The 23,918-nt window shown below is 39.8% G+C and overlaps 1 long non-coding RNA gene across 1 annotated transcript; it reads right to left on the reverse strand.

Annotated features, from left to right (window-relative positions):
- Positions 1 to 20,691: 20,691 nt before the first annotated feature.
- Positions 20,692 to 23,145, reverse strand: LOC122820547. The gene is made up of 3 exons (XR_006368820.1): positions 22,552 to 23,145; positions 21,246 to 21,357; positions 20,692 to 21,116 (listed from the first exon to the last, which is right to left on the reverse strand). It is a non-coding gene; the product is annotated as an uncharacterized LOC122820547 (long non-coding RNA).
- Between the last annotated feature and the right edge of the window lie 773 nt (positions 23,146 to 23,918).

Here is a 23,918-nt window from a genome sequence, read left to right on the forward strand (position 1 = left end):
TAAAATATTATTTTTAGCACTAAAACCTCAGGATGCTGTGGTGGTGCAGAGGTTCAGCACAACCCACTTTTAGAGGCCTTAGTCCGTCACAGGTTCGATTCCCGGTCTGCTGACCTTCACTGCATGTTCCTCTCTCTCTTTACCTACTTTCATGTCTTAGCACCTTGAAATAAACCATCACAAAAAATAAAAAAATAAAAATAAAGATTGAAAACTCTGAACATTTTGATAAGAGTCGGGTTTATTTTTGAACAAAAGCAAGCAAAGGAAAACATCCAGCAACATTTTTGTTGATTTTGTGTTTGATTAGAGAAAATTATGAAAACAGAATCAGAGAAGTAAAAATAAATTCAACAGAAATCTGAATGGTTCCAGTCACTGATAGTTCATGAACAAAACTTCCAAAGAAATGATTAAAAACATCAACAGTGATTATATTTAAAAGCAAAATCTTTGATTATTTGAAACAGAATAATTCTGATACTAAAAACATGATCACTTTGCCAAATGTGTTTTATTGGACTTTAAATCAGGACAAATGGCAGCAACTTTAAAAGGAAATTTGTTCCAGATATTTCATAATATTCTTCACCCAGGGCTGACTTGGGTCAACACAGATGGTACGTCCTCTATTTGTTATTAAGCTGAAAGAAAAGAGAAAAGGATAAGAATAATGAATGAACTTTGATTTCAATAAAACTAAAGCAAAGTCAAAAATATATCAGAATAATTAACATTCAGAGAATAATAGGAACTCAGTTATCAGAACTTACACAACAGCTGTCAAGTCGCAGCGACTATCAGTCATGAAATATGAAGAGATGTGATTTTGGTTCACTGGGAATCTGAAGAATTTAAAGCAGCATTCGTCGGGACCACCTGAACCTGAAAATGATGAAGAATAGAAGAATGAAGATTAGTTACAACAACGTTTAATTTCCTTTGACATCAATAAAGTAATTTGAATTTGAATTGAATCAGAATCAGAACTCCTTTTATTGTCTTTGAGCAATAAAATAAATAAAAAAAGAAACAAGACTGATTTGAATGTAACATCATTTGATTGAAGAAGAATCTCCAGGTGAACCAGGTACGTGCAGAGAGGGAGGGGGGGGGTGAAGGGGGCTTGAGCCCCTGATCCTTTTATCTTTGATGCCTCTAGTGCCCTTTAGAGGGTTTTTTTCTCAATAAAGTTTTTTCAATTTTTTATTATTATTATTTTAATTTGTATTTCACAAGGCCTGTTTGTGCCCCTCGTCAATAATATTAATCTCACTATAATAATTTAGTAAAAATAAACTAGTCTGGCTACCCTCAGTCTAATAATGACTCTCAGAGCCTCCATGTTGTTCAGACATCAGGTCCATGTTGAGGAGGAGGAGGATCTGTGTCCTCTAACTATCAAATTATGGGCAAGAATATTTTTTTTACAGCGCAGCATTTAATACTATACTCCCCCAACGTCTGGTGTCCAAGCTAGTAAACCTTGGGCTCCCATCAGCCACCTGCAGTTGGATCCTGGACTTCCTAACAGGTCTCTCCCAGAGGGTCAGGCTGGGCCCCCACACCTCCACTGCTCTTAGCCTGAACGCCGGATCGTTCTAGAGGCTGCGTGCTCAGCCCACTTCTCTACACCCTCTACACTCATGACTGTGTGTCCAACCACCTCAGCAACAAGGTCATAAAATTTGCAGATGACACAAGTGTTGTTCTCATCTCAGATGGGAAGGGGGAGCTGGAGTACAGAGATGAGGTGAAGCGGCTGTCAGAGTGGTGCAAAGTCAGTAATCTGCTCCTCAACATCTCCAAAACAAAGGAGCTGGTGATCGACTTCAGGAAGAACAAAACGGACATGCAGCCTCTCACCAGTGGGACCTGTGTGGAGAGGGTCCCAGTGTTCAGGTTTCTGGGCATGGAGTTGGAGGACAAGCTAACCTGGAGCACCAACACCAAGGAGCTGCTGAAGAAGCACAGCAGAGACTGAACTTTCTGAGAATCCTCCAGAAGAACTGTCTCCTCTCAGACCTGCTGCAGGCCTTCTACCACTGCTCCATAGAGAGTGTGCTCACGTACAGTCTGTGTGTCTGGTACGGCAGCAGCACATCCTCGGACAAGAAGGCGCTCCAGAGGGATGTCAGGGCAGCAGAGAGAACAATAGGCTTCCCCCTCCCCACCATGGAACAGATTTATACTTCCAGGCTCCGCAAGAAAGTTCTGGACATTTTAAATGACTCTTCACACCCTGGTCATGGTCTCTTCCCACTGCTGCCATCAGGCAAGAGATACAGAGCAATAAAAACCAGGACAAATCACCTAAAAAACAGTTTCTACCTCATGGCACTAAATTTAAAGGCATAAGAACTTCTGCTCTCGACACCACTCTGTTAAAAATGTAAATTCTGTTTACTCTGCGACACCTCCAGGCGCTGCAACCATCTTCTGATGTCTGTTTATTTCTCATTTGGTGCTGTTTGTTTCTTATCTTTTATGTATGTATATTTATATTGTGTGTTGTGTATGTGTATATAACCTGCACTTTAACTTGAGTCAAGCACGGTCTCGATCTCGTAGTAATCTGTTGATGACAATGACAAATAAATCTTATCTTCTCTTTTTATAAACTGGTTTGTGAATAAATATGTAGGTCTGGTGTTGACCTTAGAAAAACTGATTCTATTTCTATTTTCATCATTGTCTTCTCAATAGCGGGAAAAACCCGCCTTGTCCCTAAACACAGAAAGGATTCAGCTGCAGAGAAAAATTCTGACTTTAACTTCATCAATCTGCTAAAAGCCCGGTTCGGTTCGCTACAGGCAGCCAGGGTCGGTTCCACCAAAAGATATAAAGAATGTCTGTCTTTATATCAGATATCCACGAGTCATGAAGCAGCACAAAGCCGGTGGTACCGGGTGGTACCACCACCCGGTACCACAACCCGGTACCACCTGCTCTCTGCTTCACCTTAGCGTTTCTACCTGGCAGGTTAAAGCCGCTGTTGACGGGATCTGGGAGAATCTGGGAGTTACTGCAGAACCTCAAGTGTTAAAGGAAGATTGGGTCCATTTAGAGCAGGGGTGGCCAACCCTGGTCCTCGAGAGCTGGTGTCCTGCAACTCTTAGATGTCTCCCTGATCCAACACACCTGAATCCAAGAGCTGAATCACCTCCCAAGTGCAGTCAGGTTCTCCAGAGTCCTGCTAATGACCTCATTATTTGACTCAGGTGTGTTGAAGTAGAGTCTGCAGGACACCGGCTCTCGAGGACCAGGGTTGGCCACCCCTGATTTAGAGTCACAAAATAAACTTCAGAGAAAATATTGTAGCAATAATTAGAACCACAGCAAAAAACCAAACAATGAAATTAATCAAAATGTCTCCAGAGCATCGATGGACTGACATAGGGGCCACCAGGGGATTCCAGGTAGATTCCAGAGATGCGCATCACAGCAGCTGTTCATTCAGGGCCGGCCCATGGTAATATGGGGCCTTAGACAGAACCCATCCTACTAAGAACCTCAGCATCACTAACATGTTTAGATATCGATCAGGTTTATTGGCCGAGTTTAAAATCAATCACCTGCTGCACCACCTGAATAGAATAATTAGGTCATTCAGGCTCTGGAGAACTGATCTACACAAGGAGGAGGTGATTAAACCATTTCATTCCAGTGTTTTGTACTTGTGGCACATCTAAAAACTGCAGGACAGCGGCCCTTGAGGACTGGAGTTTGACTCCTGTGACTTGACCTGAATCATGATAAACTGCCACCTTAAGCCTTGGAAATCAAAACTAGCAAAAATGGCTACATTGCTTTCATCACTTTGCTCATTTTTCTGTCAAAGGTAACCAGTATTTCAATTATATTTAGCTCTCTAACTCTTACTTTAACAAGAAGAGTTTGAAACAGGAGCTAGAGGCTGAGCGTTAGCACTAGCTGACAGATCAGTATGAGAGTCCAGAGCAGAGGGGCTGCAGCAGCTGGCAGTAAAATTAAAGTTTGCCTTTATTTCTTATCTTCAATGTAGAACCTCTAAAATCACAAAATAAAATCTGAATATTTTTCTAGAAAACTGTGGCGCTGAGCCTTATGTTTAAGTTATGATACTTTCCAAATATTCAATTTCTACGTATTTATAGGTTCTCAACTATCCAGAACATGACTCCCCCCCCAAAAAAAGACGATAAAATAAATAAATAAATACATAAAAGTTTACAGCCATTTAAGTGATAATTTAAATAACACATAACTAATCTAATCTAGAGGTGTTAGAGGTCTAATCTCTAACACATAACTCAGGATACTTAGGTATTCCTAAGTAGCTAAATATTTCTCTAGCCTATTTCATACATGATATATTGTGTAGCACATTCTTAATATTTGAAAAACCGCTTGATGAAATTAAGATCTTGTTCTTTTACTTAACAAATAAAGTTTTTTGTGTGACTAATGTGCTAAAAATGAGCTCATTTCTGTTCCTGAAATGAACTGAAGTCTTTCAAACCAGTGAGTGTCATGCATTTAATAAATTAGAGATTATTGATAAAAACAGTTTCTGCTCTAATTTATATTAAATAACTTGTTTCCTCTTTTGTTCTGGTTCAGCTTCTGGTTCTGAGATCCTGACAGTTCAGTCGGGTGAAGACGTCACATGTTGGAGAGCGCCAACATGTTCTATGATGGTTCAGTGATGTTCTGGTTGAGAGTAATTAATCAAACCAAGACTAGTTGTATCACTGTGATTAATGGAGATCTTGATCACTGTGAAGGATTTAACGGCGGATCATTTGAAATGACTGTAAACTTCTCCAATGTTTCACTCAGAATTAAACGGGTGAACATCTAAACAGAAATCTCTGAAGACGAATGGAACAACTCTTGTCTAATAGCACAGACACAAACGATTAACACAAGGTTTAGACTATTAACAATACAAATGGTTGTTTAGGACATATATCACTCCTATAAAACTTCACCATTTCAATTCAAATATTCCTGATGTGTGTGTTAAATGTAATATAGATAAGGGTACTCTTATTCATTGTATGTGGCAATGTGTGGAACTTCAAACTTTCTGGAAGGAGGTTATTGTGTTCACCTCTCGTCTGATTGAACAGGATGTTTCAATGGACAGTAAACTTTGCCTACTACACATTTATCCAGATGGACTTAAAGTACTTACAAAGAGAAAGAAGCTTGTGAATTTTTGCCTTTTGCAGGCTAAACATTTGATTGCTTTGAAATGGAGGAACCCAGAAAGACCAAAGATAAATGAATGGATCAAACTACTGAGCAACAACCTGGCAATGGAAAAACTGACTTGTATAACAAAAGGAAAACTTGAAGACTTTTATGATATTTGGTCCCCCTTCCTATATTTTATTGAACAATGTGACATGTAAACTTAATCTTTTCTTTCTTTTTGTGTAGATAGTGAGCCCTAGGGTTTTGTGTGTTTTTCTTTATTATTATTATTTTTTAGGTTTTATTTATGTTTTTTTAGGGGGTGGGGGGAGGGACGGTATTGTGTTATTTTTATTTTTATTTTTTTATTATTATGTTCTTTTCTTGTATGTCTACATAGCAGAAATTTCTAATAAAAATATTTCTGAAAAAAAACGGGTGAACATCTCAGACACTGGAATGTGTTTATGTGGAAACCTGAAGCTCACAGTGCAACATTAACATGTAATCAGTGAGAACATTTCACTGTATGACGCTCTATTGTTTTGGTTATTTACAGTGATATCATTCCATCCATCCATTGTCTATACCCCCTTTGTCCCTAATGGGGTCGGGAGGTGCTGGTGCCTCTCCAGCTAACATTCCGGGCGAGAGGCGGGTTCACCCTGGACAGGTCGCCAGTCTGGCAACACAGAAACAGACAGGACACACAACCATGCACACACACACACACACACACACTCATACCTAGGGAGAATTTAGAGCAGGGGTGGGCACTCCTGGTCCTCGAGGGCCGGTGTCCTACAACTTTTAGATGTGTCTCTACTTCAACACACAGCAGGAAATGATTTGCTTCATGATCAGTTTCAGTAGACGTTTTATTCTGGTCAGCTGAGCCCAACATTTCACTCTGTTTGAGGTCTTGTTCTGCAGTTACTGCAGAAAAATGCCCACATTTGTAAAATAAGATGAAAATATGTAGGCTTGCAAATAAAATCAAAATTGAAAGCAGCAAATCAAAACATTGAATGTATATATATAAGAGCTTCCATAAGGTTTTGGTCTCCAGTGGACAAAGATAAATGTGTTTTTTTTACTTCTTTCCTCCAGTTACCAGTTAACGATTCTCAGCTTTTCTGATATTCTCCCAACTATTTTTGTGTTTTGTTGCCTCCTAAATAGACAGTGATTTTAGGCTAAGCAGGTTTCTGACAGAAATACCAAGAAGTTTATGTTCTTCTGTCTCAGACCGTATCATCCTCATACTACAATTATAACAACAACACATTTACCAAAGTTTGCAATGAAATGTGCATTTTAATCGTTCAACACAAACATTCTCAAACAAAACTGAAAGTCTTACCAGTGGGTTCTGTGATGATGTTGATGTCCTCATCTGGTCTGCTGGCTGAAGATTCAGTTGATTTCCACTTTGTGGAAGAAGTGGACATCAAGTCCAGTTCTGGCTGAAGGCAGAACTCCCTCATCAACGACTCATCAGAGATGCTCCTGCTTCTCCTCTGCACAAACACTAGATGTGAAGAAACAAGACCATGTCGGCTCTTGATGAGTTTTAAAGTTGGGCTTTTACAGATTTAAACATTTGGGTTAGTGTCCATAAACTCGCCGCCACCATAACCAATGCTTGTTGCAGCCATTAATTTGGGCCGTATCGAAATTGGCTTATTTTGCAAAACTGCAATGGAAACACTTTTTTTTCACATCACACGGGTAATATGATCAACAATCAGATGTTGCCACCAGCAGAAACCATGAAGAGGACGACTGTTAGAGAATTTTCGGTATTATCATTTTGTTATTACTTTAGTTTTAGTTCAAAGTCAGTCTGTTTAAAGTGTTCTGTTTCTCTTCTGACCTGGAGGTCAGGATTGTCTGTTTATCTTCATGTGAGCAGTTGAGCAGTTAACAGCATGACCGAAATTTGAACCGGGCTCAGATCGTAGATTAGTTACCACATCTGGAAATGGGTTGCTGGTTGTTTAGGTTACATGTTTTATGACCTCTGCTGTTTTTACTAACTGCCCCCTTGGCTGTTTTTTGTTGACAATAAAACAAGAGCTTGCGTGAAAGGAGATCAGAACTCTGTGAACAGCTTGGAGAAGCTGATATCGGAGACTTCTCCTTTTGCAAAAGCTTTGTCATAAAATTCATATATACGTTGTCTGTGGTTCTTTTATTTTAGGTTCAAGGAAAAGTACCTATCATTTGGTGCCGAAACCCGGGATCTCTCCCTCCTCCGCTGTCAGGCAGAGGGAGACGCGCTGAATCCGTGCACGGCCAGAGTCAACTGGACCTGGAAAGAAAGACCCAGGAAGCAAATTCTTCGCTGGGCCAGCGACGCATGTCCGACTTTGTCTGTCAACGGCGGAGAGACGAGATCCGACTGGACAACCAGACAACTACAGAAACGTAGGTGAATTTTAAAACAAAAGAAGTTATAAAGGTTTGAGTCCTTGTCAAATATCAGTTTGACTAAAGAAAGGTTTGAGTCCTTGTCAAATACCAGCTTGACTAAAGAAAGGTTTGAGTCCTTGTCAAATTTTATTTTGACTAAATAAGGGTTAGAGTCCCAGTTGACAGAGTTTCAACTAAAGGCAAAAGGTACGGCTCTTAAGAGCCTCCTTACTTAGAGGATGCTTCTTAAGAGTAAGTCCTCGCGTAGGAAGTTTGTAATACTGTTTTGTTATTGCTGTGTTGATATTGGTGTTTATTTGCTGCTTTGTTGATGTGTGTGTATGAAAGAGTGAATTGTGCTTCTCTCTCTGGGAGTAAACCTCTCTGCCTTCGGAATTAGGATCCAAAGTGAAAAACCGCTTGGAAGCTAGGCTCCAAGTAGAAGCCTGTTTTTCAGAAGGCACTGAGCGCTGATTTACAGCACTTTCTCTGAGAAAGCACAAAATACCAAAAAATTTCAAGCTAAAATTGCAAGTGATTTAAATAATGGGAAACACAAGTTCTTGTAATTCCTCACTCGCTGAGGGCCTCAACAGAGATGAAAAATACATGCTGTCCAGATTTCCTGGTAGCATTGTACACATAAAAAAATGGAAAAAGAAATATAAAATAGATGGGAAGCTGAAAATTGATCAATGGCAAACAATTGTTGGAATTCTGGAGAGTAGTGTAGCAAGAAAAAAGGGGATAAAAAAGGCTAAAAAGGAGGATGAGCTAAGGTGTGCTAAACTATGGTTAAAAGCAGCCATAGACCGTAAAGAACAAATTAAAAAGGTTAAAGATAAAAAGCTTGTAGAATCAAATAACTTAAGATCAGAAGAAAATGAAATGGTGTTAACCAGACGGAATGCTTCAGCGGGACAGGGAGAGCAGGTACGGCCGACTGCTCCTCCCCCGACCGCTGCAGCAGCTCCGTCTGCTTCTGTCTCAGTATCAACAGCCTCGGCAAATAGTCAGCCGAGTGCACCTTTTAATATAAATGAGGGAGCCACTACTTTGTTTGTAAAACCAGAAGATAATGAGCCCATATTAGCTGCAGTGCAGGCCCCTCCCTTGCGTGCGCGAGCCACACTGCCCTCAGTTTCTCCAACTCTCATTCCTGCAAAATCCCCACCAGCTGATCTAACTACAGATCCACTGTCAGTTCATACTCCAACTAAACTTTACCCACCCCTGCCTGTCTCCCCACCACCGTTATATGAGGAGGAAGGTGAAGGTCCCAGCGATCAGGGACATTCATATAACCTGAGGCAGAACAGGAAGCCAAAAGTTTTGTACAGCCTTGAAGGGACGGAACAATATCCAATGATCCAGGTCCCAAACCCAAATCCTAGAGATGGCCAGCCGCCACACATTTATGTTTTCAGACCCTGGACCTAGAAAGAGGCCAGAAAGGCGGTAGAAGGAATAACGCCTGTATCAGAAGATCCCGACAAATGGATAGAAGACATGACGGGATTAATCCATTCATATAGACTAAATGGGGTGGAAGCAGGAGAAGCAGCCATGTCCTCATTAGGAAAAGATTGGGCAAAAGTGAGGGGAAATTATACAGGGAAAGTAACTGATAATAATATTTTAATTCCAATTCCATACCCCCCAGGAGCTAACCCTGCTCTCTCTGATGTTTTTAAAGCACAATGGGACCCGTTGTGTGAGAGAGTTAGAACAAATTTTCGTAAAAGGGCAAATTATAGTCATCTGTCAGGAATTAAACAAAAAGTTGGAGAAGATGTGGACGACTTTCGTCTACGATTTGAAAAGGAGTTCAAAGTTCACAGTGGGATCACTTATGATGAAGGACCAGAAAGCGTATATCAACAACAATTAAAAAACGCTTTAATGTCTAGTTTCCGCCCTGAAATTGAGGGCTGGATTAAAAAACACCTGGTTGAATATGATGTTGCCTCAGTCCCACAGCTGATGACGTGGGCACGTCATGCAGAAAAAGTAGTAAAAAAACCAAAAACAGGATCAGATGTTTTTCATCTGGAGGATTTTGGAGAAGTAGATACCTCTGTCTTGTTCCGTGGCTCCTCAAGAGGTGGAGAGAGAAATAGCGGCAGAGGAGGTCGCTATGAGCAACCACTCCGAAGTTATACCTCAAATAAACCTCAACGCCCAGATGGATGTTGGCATTGTGGCCATCCTGGCCACTGGGCAAGACATTGCCCAGAAAATAAAATAAATCATCGGAGGGGTGGCAGATGGGAGAAAAAACAAAAGCCTAACTCTTCAGCATGACTAGACTCTGCCACGCCCAAACAAAACATACCACCAGATGAAATTGATGAAATGGTGGATATATGTACAGCCTGGGATATGTTAAATGCATTAAAAGAAAAACCCTACATTACACTGATTGTTTGTGGGGAAAAAGTTGAATTTCTATGCGACACCGGTGCATGCAAAACAGTTCTAAAAACTAAAATAGAAGGGGTAAACCCTACAAATGAGCCCATTTGGGTGAAATCTGCCAATGGACAAATACATAGAGAACATATGTCAAAAAATACATCTTTTAAAGATCCTGAAACTGGAATTAAAGTAAAAGCTTCTGTTGTAATGTCGTTTCAATGTCCAATAAATCTGTTAGGTAGAGACCTAATGACAAAATTAGGGATAGCAGTAGTCCCTGTACAAGATGGGATGAGAGCTGTCAGACTAAAACATTCTGATCTGTATACAGTTAAAAAAGATGAAAAAATCTACTGTTCATATGATCTAAAGCCAGCTGACAATCCTCATGTCCCAGGAAAGCTTCTCAGAGAAGCTCGAGGACAACTGGACTTACCTGAGACAGAAATGAACTACAATCAATTGCATGTAACAATGAACATCCTAAATGATCCACAGGATGATTATGTGCAAAAGTTTTTAGAAACAAATCCTGTGACACTTGCTGTGACTGAAATGTTCACAGACCGTCGGTCTTATGCAGCTGTGACTGTGCTCCTTCCGACTAGTCAAACAGAGCTGTATAAGTTGCCTGCAAACCCACACATCTCGCTTTTTAAACCACATAATATCACATGGGCAGATGTGGGTAACAGAACCAAAATGGCTTCTGAAGCCACTGATTACAAAGAAAGTGAAGATGGCTGGAGCTACAGCCCCAGCTGTGACGTCTGGAAACAATCACTTTGTGAAGTTGCTACGGGCACAGCTCAAGTTCATGCATTTGAGTGACATATGAACATGTTTCTTACAGAAAAAGAGGAAGCTGAACTAGCTAAGCTTCCAGAACACTTGTGGACAAAAGGTCCTTCTGATGTTGGGTTAATTAGTTCAATTCCACCAGTGCAAATAAAAGCAAAATCTAGTTGGAGGCCCAGAGTAAAACAATATCCTTTAAAACCGGAAGCACTGGACGGGATTAAACCAGTAATCGAAGGATTGTTAAAAGGAGGAATCATCAAAAAGTGTTCAGATTCTCCTTGTAACACACCTATTTTTCCTGTTCAAAAGGCAAACAAAAAAGACTGGCGCATGATTAAGGATTTACGTTCAGTCAATGAAGCAGTTCAAACGAGAGCACCAAATGTGCCAGACCCACACACGCTGTTAAACTCGCTAAGACCAAACAATAAATTCTTCACGGTAATTGACCTCAGCAATGCTTTCTTCTCTGTACCCATTCACCCAGATTCGCAGTTCTGGTTTGCATTCACCTATAAAGGTCAGGGGTATACTTATACCAGATTACCCCAAGGTTTTACTGAAAGTCCAAGCATATTTTGCGAAGCAATAATGGCTTGTTTGTCTGATTTTCAAATATCAGAAAAAAGTCAACTTTTGATTTATGTTGATGACCTGTTGATAGCATCTGAAAGTGAGGAAGCATGCAGAGTAGACTCACTCGCTTTACTGCATCACCTCAGCCAGACAGGGAACAAAGTAAACAAAGAAAAGCTACAGTGGGTCAGAAAAGAAGTAAATTATTTGGGACATACACTTTCTGCTGAGGGAAAGCAGATACAAAAAGCGAGAAAAGAGACAATTTCTGAAGCACCTAAACCAGAAACTAAGAAGCAAATGATGTCTTTTATTGGACTTTGTAATTACTGCAGAGCCTGGATTCCACACTATGCTGAAAAAACTCAGGCTTTTCAGGATTTGATTCATAGCACCCCAATGGCTATGACTGACAAAATAACTTGGAATCCAGAAGCTGAAAAAAGATTTGTTGAATTAAAACAAGCACTAATGCAAGCAACAACTTTGATTCTTCCAAACTATAAAAAAAACCTTTGTTCAAACTGTAGACTGCAAGAACGGATTTATGACCTCTGTGTTACTACAAAATCATGGTGATAAGCTGAAACCGTTAGCGTTCTACTCAAAAAGGTTAGATCCGGTAGCACAGTCTTTACCAGATTGTGTGCAAGCAGTCTGTGCAGCAGCGTTAGCAGTAAACATGTCGGCTGACATAGTTTTGTTTCACAAAATGGAGCTGTTAGTTCCACACGCTGTAGATGTTCTACTTTTGCAGAGCAAAATGAATTTGCTCTCACCAGCACGACACCTTTCTTACACGGCGACACTTTTGTCACAACCACACATTATAATAAAACGGTGTACGATTCTGAATCCAGCTACTTTGCTTCCATTACCATGTGATGGAACGCCACACAGCTGCCTAGAAGCTACAGAGCACTTGCAGCTTCCTAGGCCAGATCTACAGGACACCCCATTAGAAATAGGAGAAGTCTGGTTTGTTGATGGGTCATGTTCAAAGGACCCTAAGGGTAAAAACCAGACAGGTTATTCTGTTGTTGCTTTGCCGAACGAAATAATAGAAGCAGAAAGAATTTCCAGCACTCACTCTGCACAAGCAGCAGAAGTGATTGCGTTGACAAGGGCATGCAAACTGGCTGAGGACAAGCACCTAACAGTGTACACAGATAGCCAGTATGTTTTCTCTACACTGTTTTATTTTGCTAAACAATGGGAGCGTAGAGGAATTATAACATCTACTGGGAAACCAGTAACGCATGCATCTTTGCTTAAAGATCTTTTACAAGCAATACAACTGCCAACTAAACTAGCTGTATGTAAATGCGCAGCTCACACAACAGGAAAAGATGAAGTTTCAAGTGGGAACAGACTAGCTGATAAAGTTGCTAAAGAAGCTGCAGCAGGGAAGCATGGGAAAGGAGCTTTCTCAGCACAGACTGAAGGAGAACAACAAATGATAGACAAAGCAGTGCTAAAAGACATGCAGGATAACGCACCGACAGTTGAAAAAAGGATGTGGATAACTAAGGGTGCGAAAATTAATGATGAGAACATTTTTGAAGTCAATGACAAACCAGTCCTTCCTAAATCTTTATTTAAAGCTGCAGCGATTGTGACACATGGGCACTGCCATGTGTCAACAGGGGGAATGGAAACCATAATACAACAACATTTCACAACATATGGTTTAAATTCTTACTTAAAAAATTTTTGTACTGCATGTCCAGTCTGTGTGAAATATAATTCTCAGGGAAACATAAGGCCAAAACGAGGCAGGTTCCCGAAACCATCTTATCCATTTCAAACTATGCATATGGATTTTATTGAACTTTCACAAAGTGGGCCATACAAATATTGTCTGGTGATGATTGATGCTTTTTCTAAATGGGTTGAAATAGTTCCAGCAAAGCATGCAGATGCTTTAACAGTAGCTAAGGCTATTTGTAAAACTATTATTCCAACACATGGCATCCCACAAACTGTTTATAGTGACAATGGACCACATTTTGTAAACAAGGTGATACAAAATATGGCTACTCATTTAGGAATGACATTAAAAAATCATTGTTCGTACCGACCACAAAGTGCCGGCCTCATTGAAAGAGCCAATGGAACTGTAAAAAGCAGATTACGAAAATGCATGGCAGATACTGGCCGGGCCTGGCCTGAATGCTTGGATTTGGTGAAGCTTTATATGAGGATCACCCCGACAGCTGATGGTCTAACACCTTTTGAAATAATTCATGGGAGAGCTTACAGATTGCCTCTATTTGCTCCAGACTTACAAAAAGCTGACGAAGAACAGACATTGGCAGAGTATATGATTAGGACCTTTAAACTGAAGGAAGTGTCCAGTGCGAATTTACTGCCTTTTGATTCTCTTCCTGTACAGGAGGCCACTCCAATCGAGCAAGGTGATTGGGTCTACATAAAGGTCATCAAACGAAAGAACTGGGCGAGTCCACGGTGGGAAGGACCGTTCCAGGTGCTGATGACCACACCAACAGCCGTAAAGATTGCTGAAAGACCCACATGGATTCATCTCAGTCACTGCAAGCTACAGAGAGTGTTTGATCCCTAAAGTCGGAGTAGAGAGGAAGGAGAGCTTTTTAAAAGCTCCCGGGGTAAACAGGGGGGCTACATTATAGTTGTAGTTTGTTTGGAACCCGGTGAAGAAACGCTAAGATTCTCACTCCTTTAGTTTGGGGGTTTTGACATCCCTGCACGCCGAGCAGTAATGGAAACTCCATATGCCAGATGGATTTTCTACTGTACTGTGACTGCTGTATGTTTGATGTTTGGAGAAGGAAACGAGCCTGAGCTTCATCCGCATGACTACAGTACGAATCTGTGGTGGAAGCTGATGAATAGAACCGCTTATGAGGGACATGCTGTGAACTGCTACGTGTGTGCACAGATGCCGGTTTCCATACATAACTCAGGTTTACGACCAGGTAACATTACTGACGACAAACAGATGTGTCTCTATGTTCTAAGCACCAGACCAAGGCGTATCCCACCCCTAAGAGGAGACAGACCACGAGAGGAGGACTATTCAGCTGACCTCCGAATGGGGGAGGCTGTGCAAAGCCTATTTCAATCTTTAAATTGTTCACTTGCAGACGATGTACTTCCTTTGCCGTCATCTCAACAAACTGTATGGAAAATACCAGAGATCATATCGTTAGCAGGAGCCAAACCAGGATCTCTAGGGAACTGTGTTTATAATAATGGACATGTTGTTCTAGGGACGGTGCCCTGGAATTTGTGTAACAGAGTTTACACCTACTGCGAACCGACACAGGATTTCATCACCTGCACAGCCTGCAGGGGTCAAGAGACGACTCCACGCTGCAAAGTCTGGAAGGACAACCCAGACTGTGACAACCTGCTTCAGCAGAGGAGTTTCAACATCACGCATAAGACAAAGAGGAGACAGGAGACAACACTGTGTAACGCCATAGTGCCAGGAGATTATGGCTCCCGGATGTTGGCAGACTGGTATTTCATATGCGGAAATGAAGCATACATGTTCTTGCCGAAAAATTGGGGAGGACTGTGTGCTGTGGTTCCTTTGATCAACCCGATTGCGTTCATCAGGAAAGCCCAGAATGATCTACACACCCGCTCTAAACGAACAGTTACGTCAGAGGTCAAAAGATGGGGAGGCCTCACAACACATACTGGAGTTCCATGGGAATTCCGGATTTGGAACGGGGGAGAAAAATTCATGCAAAGCCTTTTTCCGTGGGTTGGTCTAGGAGAGATTCGGGACCACGTTGAGATAAACAGGTACGGATTACTGTGACTAATCAACATCACATACCAACTGGCCAATGGCACTATGAAAGAAATGGCTGAACTGAGAAACATGGTTATGCAAAATCGTGTTGTTTTGGACTTCCTCACTGCCCCTCAGGGAGGGGTCTGTAAAATCATTGGCCCTACTTGTTGTACTTATGTGCCAGACGAAACTGGAACTGGAGGAACTATTTCTGACGCTCTATATGAGCTGGAAGATTTAAAACAGTATGTGGAGAGTGGAACACGCGGTTCACCCTCTTTTGATCTGTTTTCATGGCTTACTTCTGGACCATGGTGGACCTTGCTGTTAAAACTCATGACGCCTGTTTTAATTGTGTTAGTGTTGTTCTGTCTTTTTACGGGTTGCATTTTTCCTTGTCTACGTAATATGGTGTTCAGAACTATTGACACAACTGTTATCAATTATCAGCTGACAAAGGCATCTTATGAGACGACTGAAGATGACTTGTTGCAAGTTTCTGATGATTTTCTGAACAATGATGAATTTCTGTAATCAATAAACAGATGACTTCATTTGCTGAATGACTCCTACACCGAAAATGTGAAAACAAGTGGTGTTTTGGATGAAAGAAAAAACTGCATTTGATTTTTGCTGTTTCTTTTATTTTTCATTTATTACATTATATTCCATTTATTCATTGTATTTTCTGTTTAGGTTAGAAAAAAAAAAAAAAAAAAAAGAAATCTTGCATTTATTGGTCTTTTTCTTCTTTTTTCTTTTTTCTTTTCTATGCTTAGCTTTTGCATAAAGTTTATACACATAGTAAAATGATAAAAAGGGGGGAATGTTAGAGAATTTTCGGTATTATCATTTTGTTATTACTTTAGTTTTAGTTCAAAGTCAGTCTGTTTAAAGTGTTCTGTTTCTCTTCTGACCTGGAGGTCAGGATTGTCTGTTTATCTTCATGTGAGCAGTTGAGCAGTTAACAGCATGACCGAAATTTGAACCGGGCTCAGATCGTAGATTAGTTACCACATCTGGAAATGGGTTGCTGGTTGTTTAGGTTACATGTTTTACGACCTCTGCTGTTTTTACTAACTGCCCCCTTGGCTGTTTTTCGTTGACAATAAAACAAGAGCTTGCGTGAAAGGAGATCAGAACTCTGTGAACAGCTTGGAGAAGCTGATATCGGAGACTTCTCCTTTTGCAAAAGCTTTGTCATAAAATTCATATATACGTTGTCTGTGGTTCTTTTATTTTAGGTTCAAGGAAAAGTACCTATCAACGACGACAGGAAGTAGTTGGAGGATTGTGGCGTGGCATGGTTTTTAATGACTAATTCACGTGTGATATTTTTTTTATTGCGTTTCTTATTTAACTGAAAAGCTGCATCTGAAAAATTGTTTTTTTTTTACATTAGCAGAACACAGACAGTTTTGTACACAGTTGTAATGGAAACACAGCTAGTGATCGGTTAGTTCGTCTTTATGAAGCCATCCTACCCTCAATGTATTTTCTACTTTAATTTCCCCAGGTTGAACTTGTTATGGATCACTGATCAATAAAAAGGTGATTGATCAGCCCAGAACTACACAGCAGGACCTGGTCAACGATACATAAAGAGCTGGGACCATCTCATGCAACGGGAATTTCTTTTAAAGGTTCCATCTCTCACAGTTGAGGTGTAAGTACGAAAAAATCTGCAGACCTTTCATTTCTTTTCTTTGTAGATGGAAAAACTTGAAAAATAAGTAGCGTATGAAATATTTATTTTCTCCACTGATTAATGTGCTAATATGTCCAGGAAAACAAAACGGTTCATTTAAAATTATAAAGAGTGTAGAAGCCTAAATTAGGAATCTACAAAGAGACTTAGGTGAAATGATATTCATGTTCATGATTAGTGGATATTAACTTTCCACTAGAACCTGAGAACCAAAACAAGTTACTCTGTAGCATTAACTGTAAATGAGTTCCTACAAAGGAAAAACAGACAGACAGGAAGTCTGAATGTGACTAAAGACAAATATGTTCAAACTAATGTCACATCAGCAGCATCAACATTTAAAGGTTCCTCTCTGTTAGCTGGTTTTACCTGAGAAGTCCAGATCTGGAGTTAAAAAGAAGGAGATCCAGACGACATTCAGCAGAACCACACCGATCCAAACTACCTGCTGCATGTTTCTGTCTGCTGCTGATCTCTGGCTTCACTCAGTCACTGAAGAAGACAAACTGTGAACATCTTAGATTAACGGTACAGGATGAACCACAAAGTCAGATGGTTCACGACTCTTTGACACCATGATGAACATTTATAGATTGAACCACAGATCTAACATTAGACATTCTGCGTGAGGTGTGACTCAGTGATGCTCCAGGAATGGTTGGTTCAAACCACAAAGACTGCTGCTGTTAACTTGAAGCAGAATATTGTCTTGATTACTAGTATAGAGCGGTGAGATGTTTCCAGGTAAATGCAGAAAACAGATCATAAAAACCTGAGACATAAGTACTTTTGCATCTTGATTTATTAATGATCATATAATAAGTATTTGTGTATTTTGACTTATTGAAAGAGTTGATGCAATGAGAAGCAGATCAAGAAATGAATAACATGATGAATAAATGGTGAATTAAACTTAGATGATTATTAGTAGAAGTTATGTTTGAAGAATTAAATGAGAAAGATGATTAAGTTTAATGATTTATGATAATAATGCAGCATACACAGAATTGTAACTGAAGTAATTATACATTGTGTGAAGCATAGTGACATGTTGTTCTCAAGCTGTGTTATAATTAGAGTAGAGGTCAGGGCCAGTAAAGGGTCTGAGCTGAGCGGGAAGGCAGGGGACCTCCAAAACAGGAAATTGAATGTTTTCTTCAAAACTAGATTAGAGACGTGAAACCAGATGGGCAGTGGAACAAAAACGGAGAAGTGAACGAGGCATTGACTGATGGGGGAAAGGTCTGGTACTTTCCGAGACGCCATCGATCGTTCAAGAAGTCATGTAAGCCATCACTCCATACACAACCATGAGGGGAGAGAGAATAAAAACCCATGAAAAGAGAAACATACGGATGTTCTTAGTCCCCGGTGCTGAAGTCAAGCCAACAAGAAGATGCAGACAGAAGATCAGCAGAGAACCACATTCTGGAAGACTCTGCACTGCTAGAAGGGGGACGAGACCCATCGACCTTCAACCCTGGTTCCTGATTCGACCGCTGCTCTGCGCTCAACCCAAAGGTCTCAATGCTGCTGCAGCAGATTTGGTGAATGGACAAAGATCACTGAGTGATGAAGATCTGAGTGTTTGGAAGACTACAGCCAGTTCTGCTTTGCTTCTATTCAGTAGAGGGTTTTGCTGTCAAAGACGAGACTCTAACCAAGGACATCAAAGTTTTCTGTTGCCGACATCATCCGTCATCTGGGTATGAGTTGAACTGCAGCCCAAAGACTCGCTCAGTAAAGTAGTGACACCGCATAGGGAAAGAGGTTATGAAAGGATGAAGGTGGTTTTTTAATCATTTTGATTTCTATTCTTAATTTGTAATCATTGATAATTGACCTGTCTGTCACTTACCCCTGCTAAAAGGTTGCTTAATAGAGATGCATTAAAATTCAAATGAGATTTGTGGACAGTGAAATGAATTGAGTCATCTATTGTCTTTGGCTCTTCTAGTTAGTGTAAAATCTATGAACATGATTCTAGAAATGTGGCAGCATCAGAAATTCCTTTAGTGCTGATAAAATAATGACCTTGGCGTTTATCCTGAGCCACTGAAAGTTGTCTAGTCTGTAACAGGTGCTTGTTGTTGATAGGGAGAGAGCTGCTATTAACAAGAGTGGATATTGAAGTTATGCAGTTGCGAGGGTTACTCAGCTGATTGTTTCTTATCTGGAAAGGGTCAAAGCTCTTGGATTGTAGTTAGAGATAGATGAATCTCTCTTGACACCAGCTTAGGCAGATTACCTCTCCTAGACTTGTCTTATTGGAAGACTCGAGGGTTTAGAGATTTTCCGGACCCGTTAGACAGAGAGCTGCTCAGTAGACGGTCCATGGGAGTTGTGAGGTTTAGGGCGGGGCTGACTATTGTCCAATAACAACATATAGAAAAGTTCATGAACAGCTATCTGACGTTGAGATGTCAGCTACCAACATTAACATGATTTTCTTTCAAGATAAGACTTTCAACTTTCAATTTTATTGAAGCTGGAAAAATCAAAACACCAGGGTGGAAATTTTCCACCGACATTCCAACCATAAAATAAAACATTCATACCATCACAACACCAGCAATTAGTGCATAGAGTAAAACACTTTGCATGCTATCGCTTGTCACTTAGATTGGTTGAGAATAGTTATTGCCCTGGGAAGATAATAGATGGTCTTAGTTGCCATAGAAACCCTTTGACACCTTGCTGAGCGCAGAAGTTCAAACTCATTTAAAAGAAGATGAATGCTATCTGCTATTCCTTTCTGTATCAGATGATTAAAAAAAAAAATTGAGACAGAGCTTTTTGTGGTTTCCCCACTAAAGCAGCCTGTGTGGTTTTCTGTTTTGTTTATTTTGTCACATTGTTGTATTTTTCCAAACGTTTCAAGTTTTAGTCTTTACAGAATGTCTTTTTTAATACCAGATCTATTTTAGTATAAAAATCTGTTTTTTCTGTGCTCTATGTTTTATTCATGTCCTTCTCTCCATTAAACACCCTGCAGGTATTTCAGTAACTGGGTTATGGAAAATCCTAAGTTCAGGTAAACTCAGCATATCAACAGAGTTCTTCTAGAGGTTAAATTGATATTATTAGGGCTTAATTAGTACAATGGCAGCAAATATTCTTATTTCATAACTTTATAACCTTTGACCTTCTCTCCTCTGGTCTGTTTAACAGCTACAGTCTCAGATCAACTCTGTCCTCCAGGACTGATATGGGTTGTTGTTATGTTGTTGTTCAGTGTTTTAAGATTTTGTTCATTGTGCCCTTTTTTAACTTTGAGCCCCTGCCCCTCCAAAGGTCTCTGCACGGCCCTGGTGCTTTTGTATTCAGCCCCTTTTCCTCTAAAACTCCTAAATAAATCCAGTAAATTAAATGTGTTTATTTGTAACATGTTCAATAATGTCTTCAGTTTGAATATATTTTTAATATAGGAGCAGAATTTCTCATTTTCGCCCCCTGCTGGTAAAAGTGAGCCAAGGTCATCTGTTGCAGGACCTGCAGTTACTTCAGTTAAACAGCAAACAGAAATAAAATAGTGAGTTTTATGTTGCTGGCTAAGTTGTGACTTTAAAAGGGAACTTAATAATATTAATAAAATATTATTTTTAGGACTAAAACCTCAGGATGCTGTGGTGGTGCAGAGGTTCAGCACAACCCACTTTTAGAGGCCTTAGTCTGTCACAGGTTCGATTCCCGGTCTGCTGACCTTCACTGCATGTTCCTCTCTCTCTTTACCTACTTTCATGTCTTAGCACCTTGAAATAAACCATCATAGCAAAATAAACAAGAATAAAGATTGAAAACTCTGAACCTTTTGATAAGAGTCGGGTTTATTTTTGAACAAAAGCAAGCAAAGGAAAACATCCAGCAACATTTTTGTTGATTTTGTGTTTGATTAGAGAAAATGATAAAAACAGAATCAGAGAAGTAAAAATGAATTCAACAGAAATCTGAATGGTTCCAGTCACTGATAGTTCATGAACAAAACTTCCAAAGAAATGATTAAAAACATCAACAGTGATTACATTTAAAAGCAAAATCTTTGATTATTGGAAACAGAACAATTCTGATACTAAAAACATGATCACTTTGCCAGATGTGTTTTATTGGATTTTAAATCAGGACAAATGGCAACAACTTTAAAAGGAGGTTCTGTCCAGATATTTCATAACATTCTTCACCCAGGACTGACTTGGGTCAACACAGATGTTACGTCCTCTTTTTGTTATTAAGCTGAAAGAAAAGAGAAAAGGATAAGAATAATGAATGAACTTTGATTTCAATAAAACTAAAGCAAAGTCAAAAATATATCAGAATAATTAACATTCAGAGAATAATAGGAACTCAGTTATCAGAACTTACACAACAGCTGTGAAATAGCAGCGACTATCAGTCATGTAATATGAAGAGATGCGATTTTGGTTCACTGGGAATCTGATGAATTCAAAGCAGCAGTCATTGGAACCACCTGAATCTGAAAATGATGAAGAATCGAAGAATGAACATGAGTTACAACAACGTTTAATTTCCTTTGACATCAATAAAGTATTTTGAATTTGAATTGAATCAGAATCAGAACTCCTTTTATCATCTTTGAGCAAAATAAATAAAAAGAAACAAGACTGATTTGAATGTAACATCAGTTGATTGAAGAAGAATCGTCTCCAGGTGAACCAGGTACGTGCAGAGAGGGAGGGGGGGTGAAGGGGGCTTGAGCCCCTGATCCTTTTATCTTTGATGCCTCTAGTGCCCTTTAGAGGGTTTTTTTTTTAATTATTGTTATTATTTTAATTTGTATTTCACAAGGCCTGTTTGTGCCCCTCATCAATAATATTTAGCTCACTATAATAATTTAGTAAAAATAAACTAGTCTGGCTGCCCTCAGTCTAATAATGACTCTCAGAGCCTCCATGTTGTTCAGACATCAGGTCCATGTTGAGGAGGAGGAGGATCTGTGTCCTCTAACTATCAAATTATGGGCAAGAATAATTTTTCATACATTGGTTGTGAATAAATACGTAGGTCTGATGTTGACCTTAGAAAAACAGTTTCTATTTCTATTTTCATAATTGTCCTCTCAATAAAAAACCTGCCTCGTCCCTAAACACAGAAATGATTCAGCTACAAAGAAAAATTCTGACTTTAACTTCATCATTCTTTATATCTATTGGTGGAACCGACTCAGACTGCCTGTAGTGAACCGAGCTTTTAGCAGAATGATTGTCTTTTCAGCAGATATCCTGATATGAAAGATGTCTGAGGTAAGACACGGAAATGTCACCACGAGTTGTGACACACCTCAAAGCCCCGGTACCACCAGGCGGTGGTACCACCACCGCCCGGTGGTACCACCACCGCCCGGTACCACCTGCTTACTGCTCTCTGCTTCTCCTTAACGTTTCTACCAGGCAGGTTAAAGTCGCTGCTGACGAGATCAGGGCTGTAAATAGAAGTTATTTTCCATGCATTCACTCCAGTCTTTGTTTCAGCAACAAGTTGCGGCTGAAACAAATTCATGATATTGAACAACAATGATATAAAAGAACTTTAACTCCTTGTCAACAATGAAGCAAATTGGAAAAGAATGATACCAGAACATGATCTGATCTCTCTCTTTTTTTTTTAACAACACCAATATTAAAAAATAATCTTTATGAATTGATCTGACCTGAAGAGTGACACGGTGGCACAATTAAGGAGATCCACAGAACCAGCAGCAGAGCCACACGGAGCTGAAAAAACTTCTGCATGTTTCCTGAAGCTCCTGTCCAAACTAAAACACACTGTAAGGAAGAAGACTCCACTGTAAACTGAGCCAACACTCTACCTCTGGTTTTTGCTTGTGACTTCTGAGCATGTTTGGATTACTGAGTTGTGCAACTACAAAACCAACAAACTCCTCTGCAGAATTTAAAATGTGGTCACAAAGATCAAACTTCACAGATTCACCTCTGATGTTACCAACAAGACAAACAAAACCGACCTCGGCACAACAGGAGAGGATAGAATAAAGATTTCATCTCTGCAAAGATTCACCTGTTTTGTTTTCTATCATTACTTGAGTGTTTTGAGAATGGCTGTGGAGGATTCCATAAAACTATTCATTCATCTCTGCAGATACCTGGTAAAAAAAAACAAAATAAAAAACTGCAGACGAACAGGAGGCAGTTTTGAGGACAACAGCCTTGAGGACAACCAATTGTGTTGAGTTTCTATGGAAATCTGTTACCCAGCCAAGATAAAGCCTCTATTGGTCAGTTTACAAAGTAAAATGTTCTTCACATTGAAGTGCAGTCAGTCTGAGCTACAGTTAGAGTTAATACACCTGAATGGACTCTGAGTGGACGAACTGTCAGTGTGAGTAATGATAGAAAATAAAAACAGGAGAATCTTTGCAGAGATGAAATCTTTATTCTATCCTCTCCTGTTGTGCCGAGGTCGGTTTTGTTTGTCTTGCTGGTAACATCAGAGGTGAATCTGTGAAGTTTGATCTTTGTGACCACATTTTAAATTCTGCAGAGGAGTTTGTTGGTTTTGTAGTTGCACAACTCAGTAATCCAAACATGCTCAGAAGTCACAAGCAAAAACCAGAGGTAGAGTGTTGGCTCAGTTTACAGTGGAGTCTTCTTCCTTACAGTGTGTTTTAGTTTGGACAGGAGCTTCAGGAAACATGCAGAAGGTTTTTCAGCTCCGTGTGGCTCTGCTGCTGGTTCTGTGGATCTCCTTAATTGTGCCACCGTGTCACTCTTCAGGTCAGATCAATTCATAAATAAGTAAATAACAAACACAAAAATAGTTGGGAGAATATCAGAGAAGTTGGTAGTCGTTAACTGGTAACTGGAGGAAAGAAGTAAAAAAAAAAAAACAACACATTTATCTTTGTCCACTGGAGACTAAAACCTTATGGAAGTTCTTATATATGTATATATATATATATATATATTCAATGTTTTGATTTGCTGCTTTAAATTTTGATTTTTTTGCAAATCTACATATTTTCATATGATTTTACAAATGTGTGTATTTTTCTGCAGT

This window comes from Gambusia affinis, linkage group LG18, assembly GCF_019740435.1.
Source record: "Gambusia affinis linkage group LG18, SWU_Gaff_1.0, whole genome shotgun sequence".
NCBI classification, from domain to species: Eukaryota; Metazoa; Chordata; class Actinopteri; order Cyprinodontiformes; family Poeciliidae; genus Gambusia; species Gambusia affinis.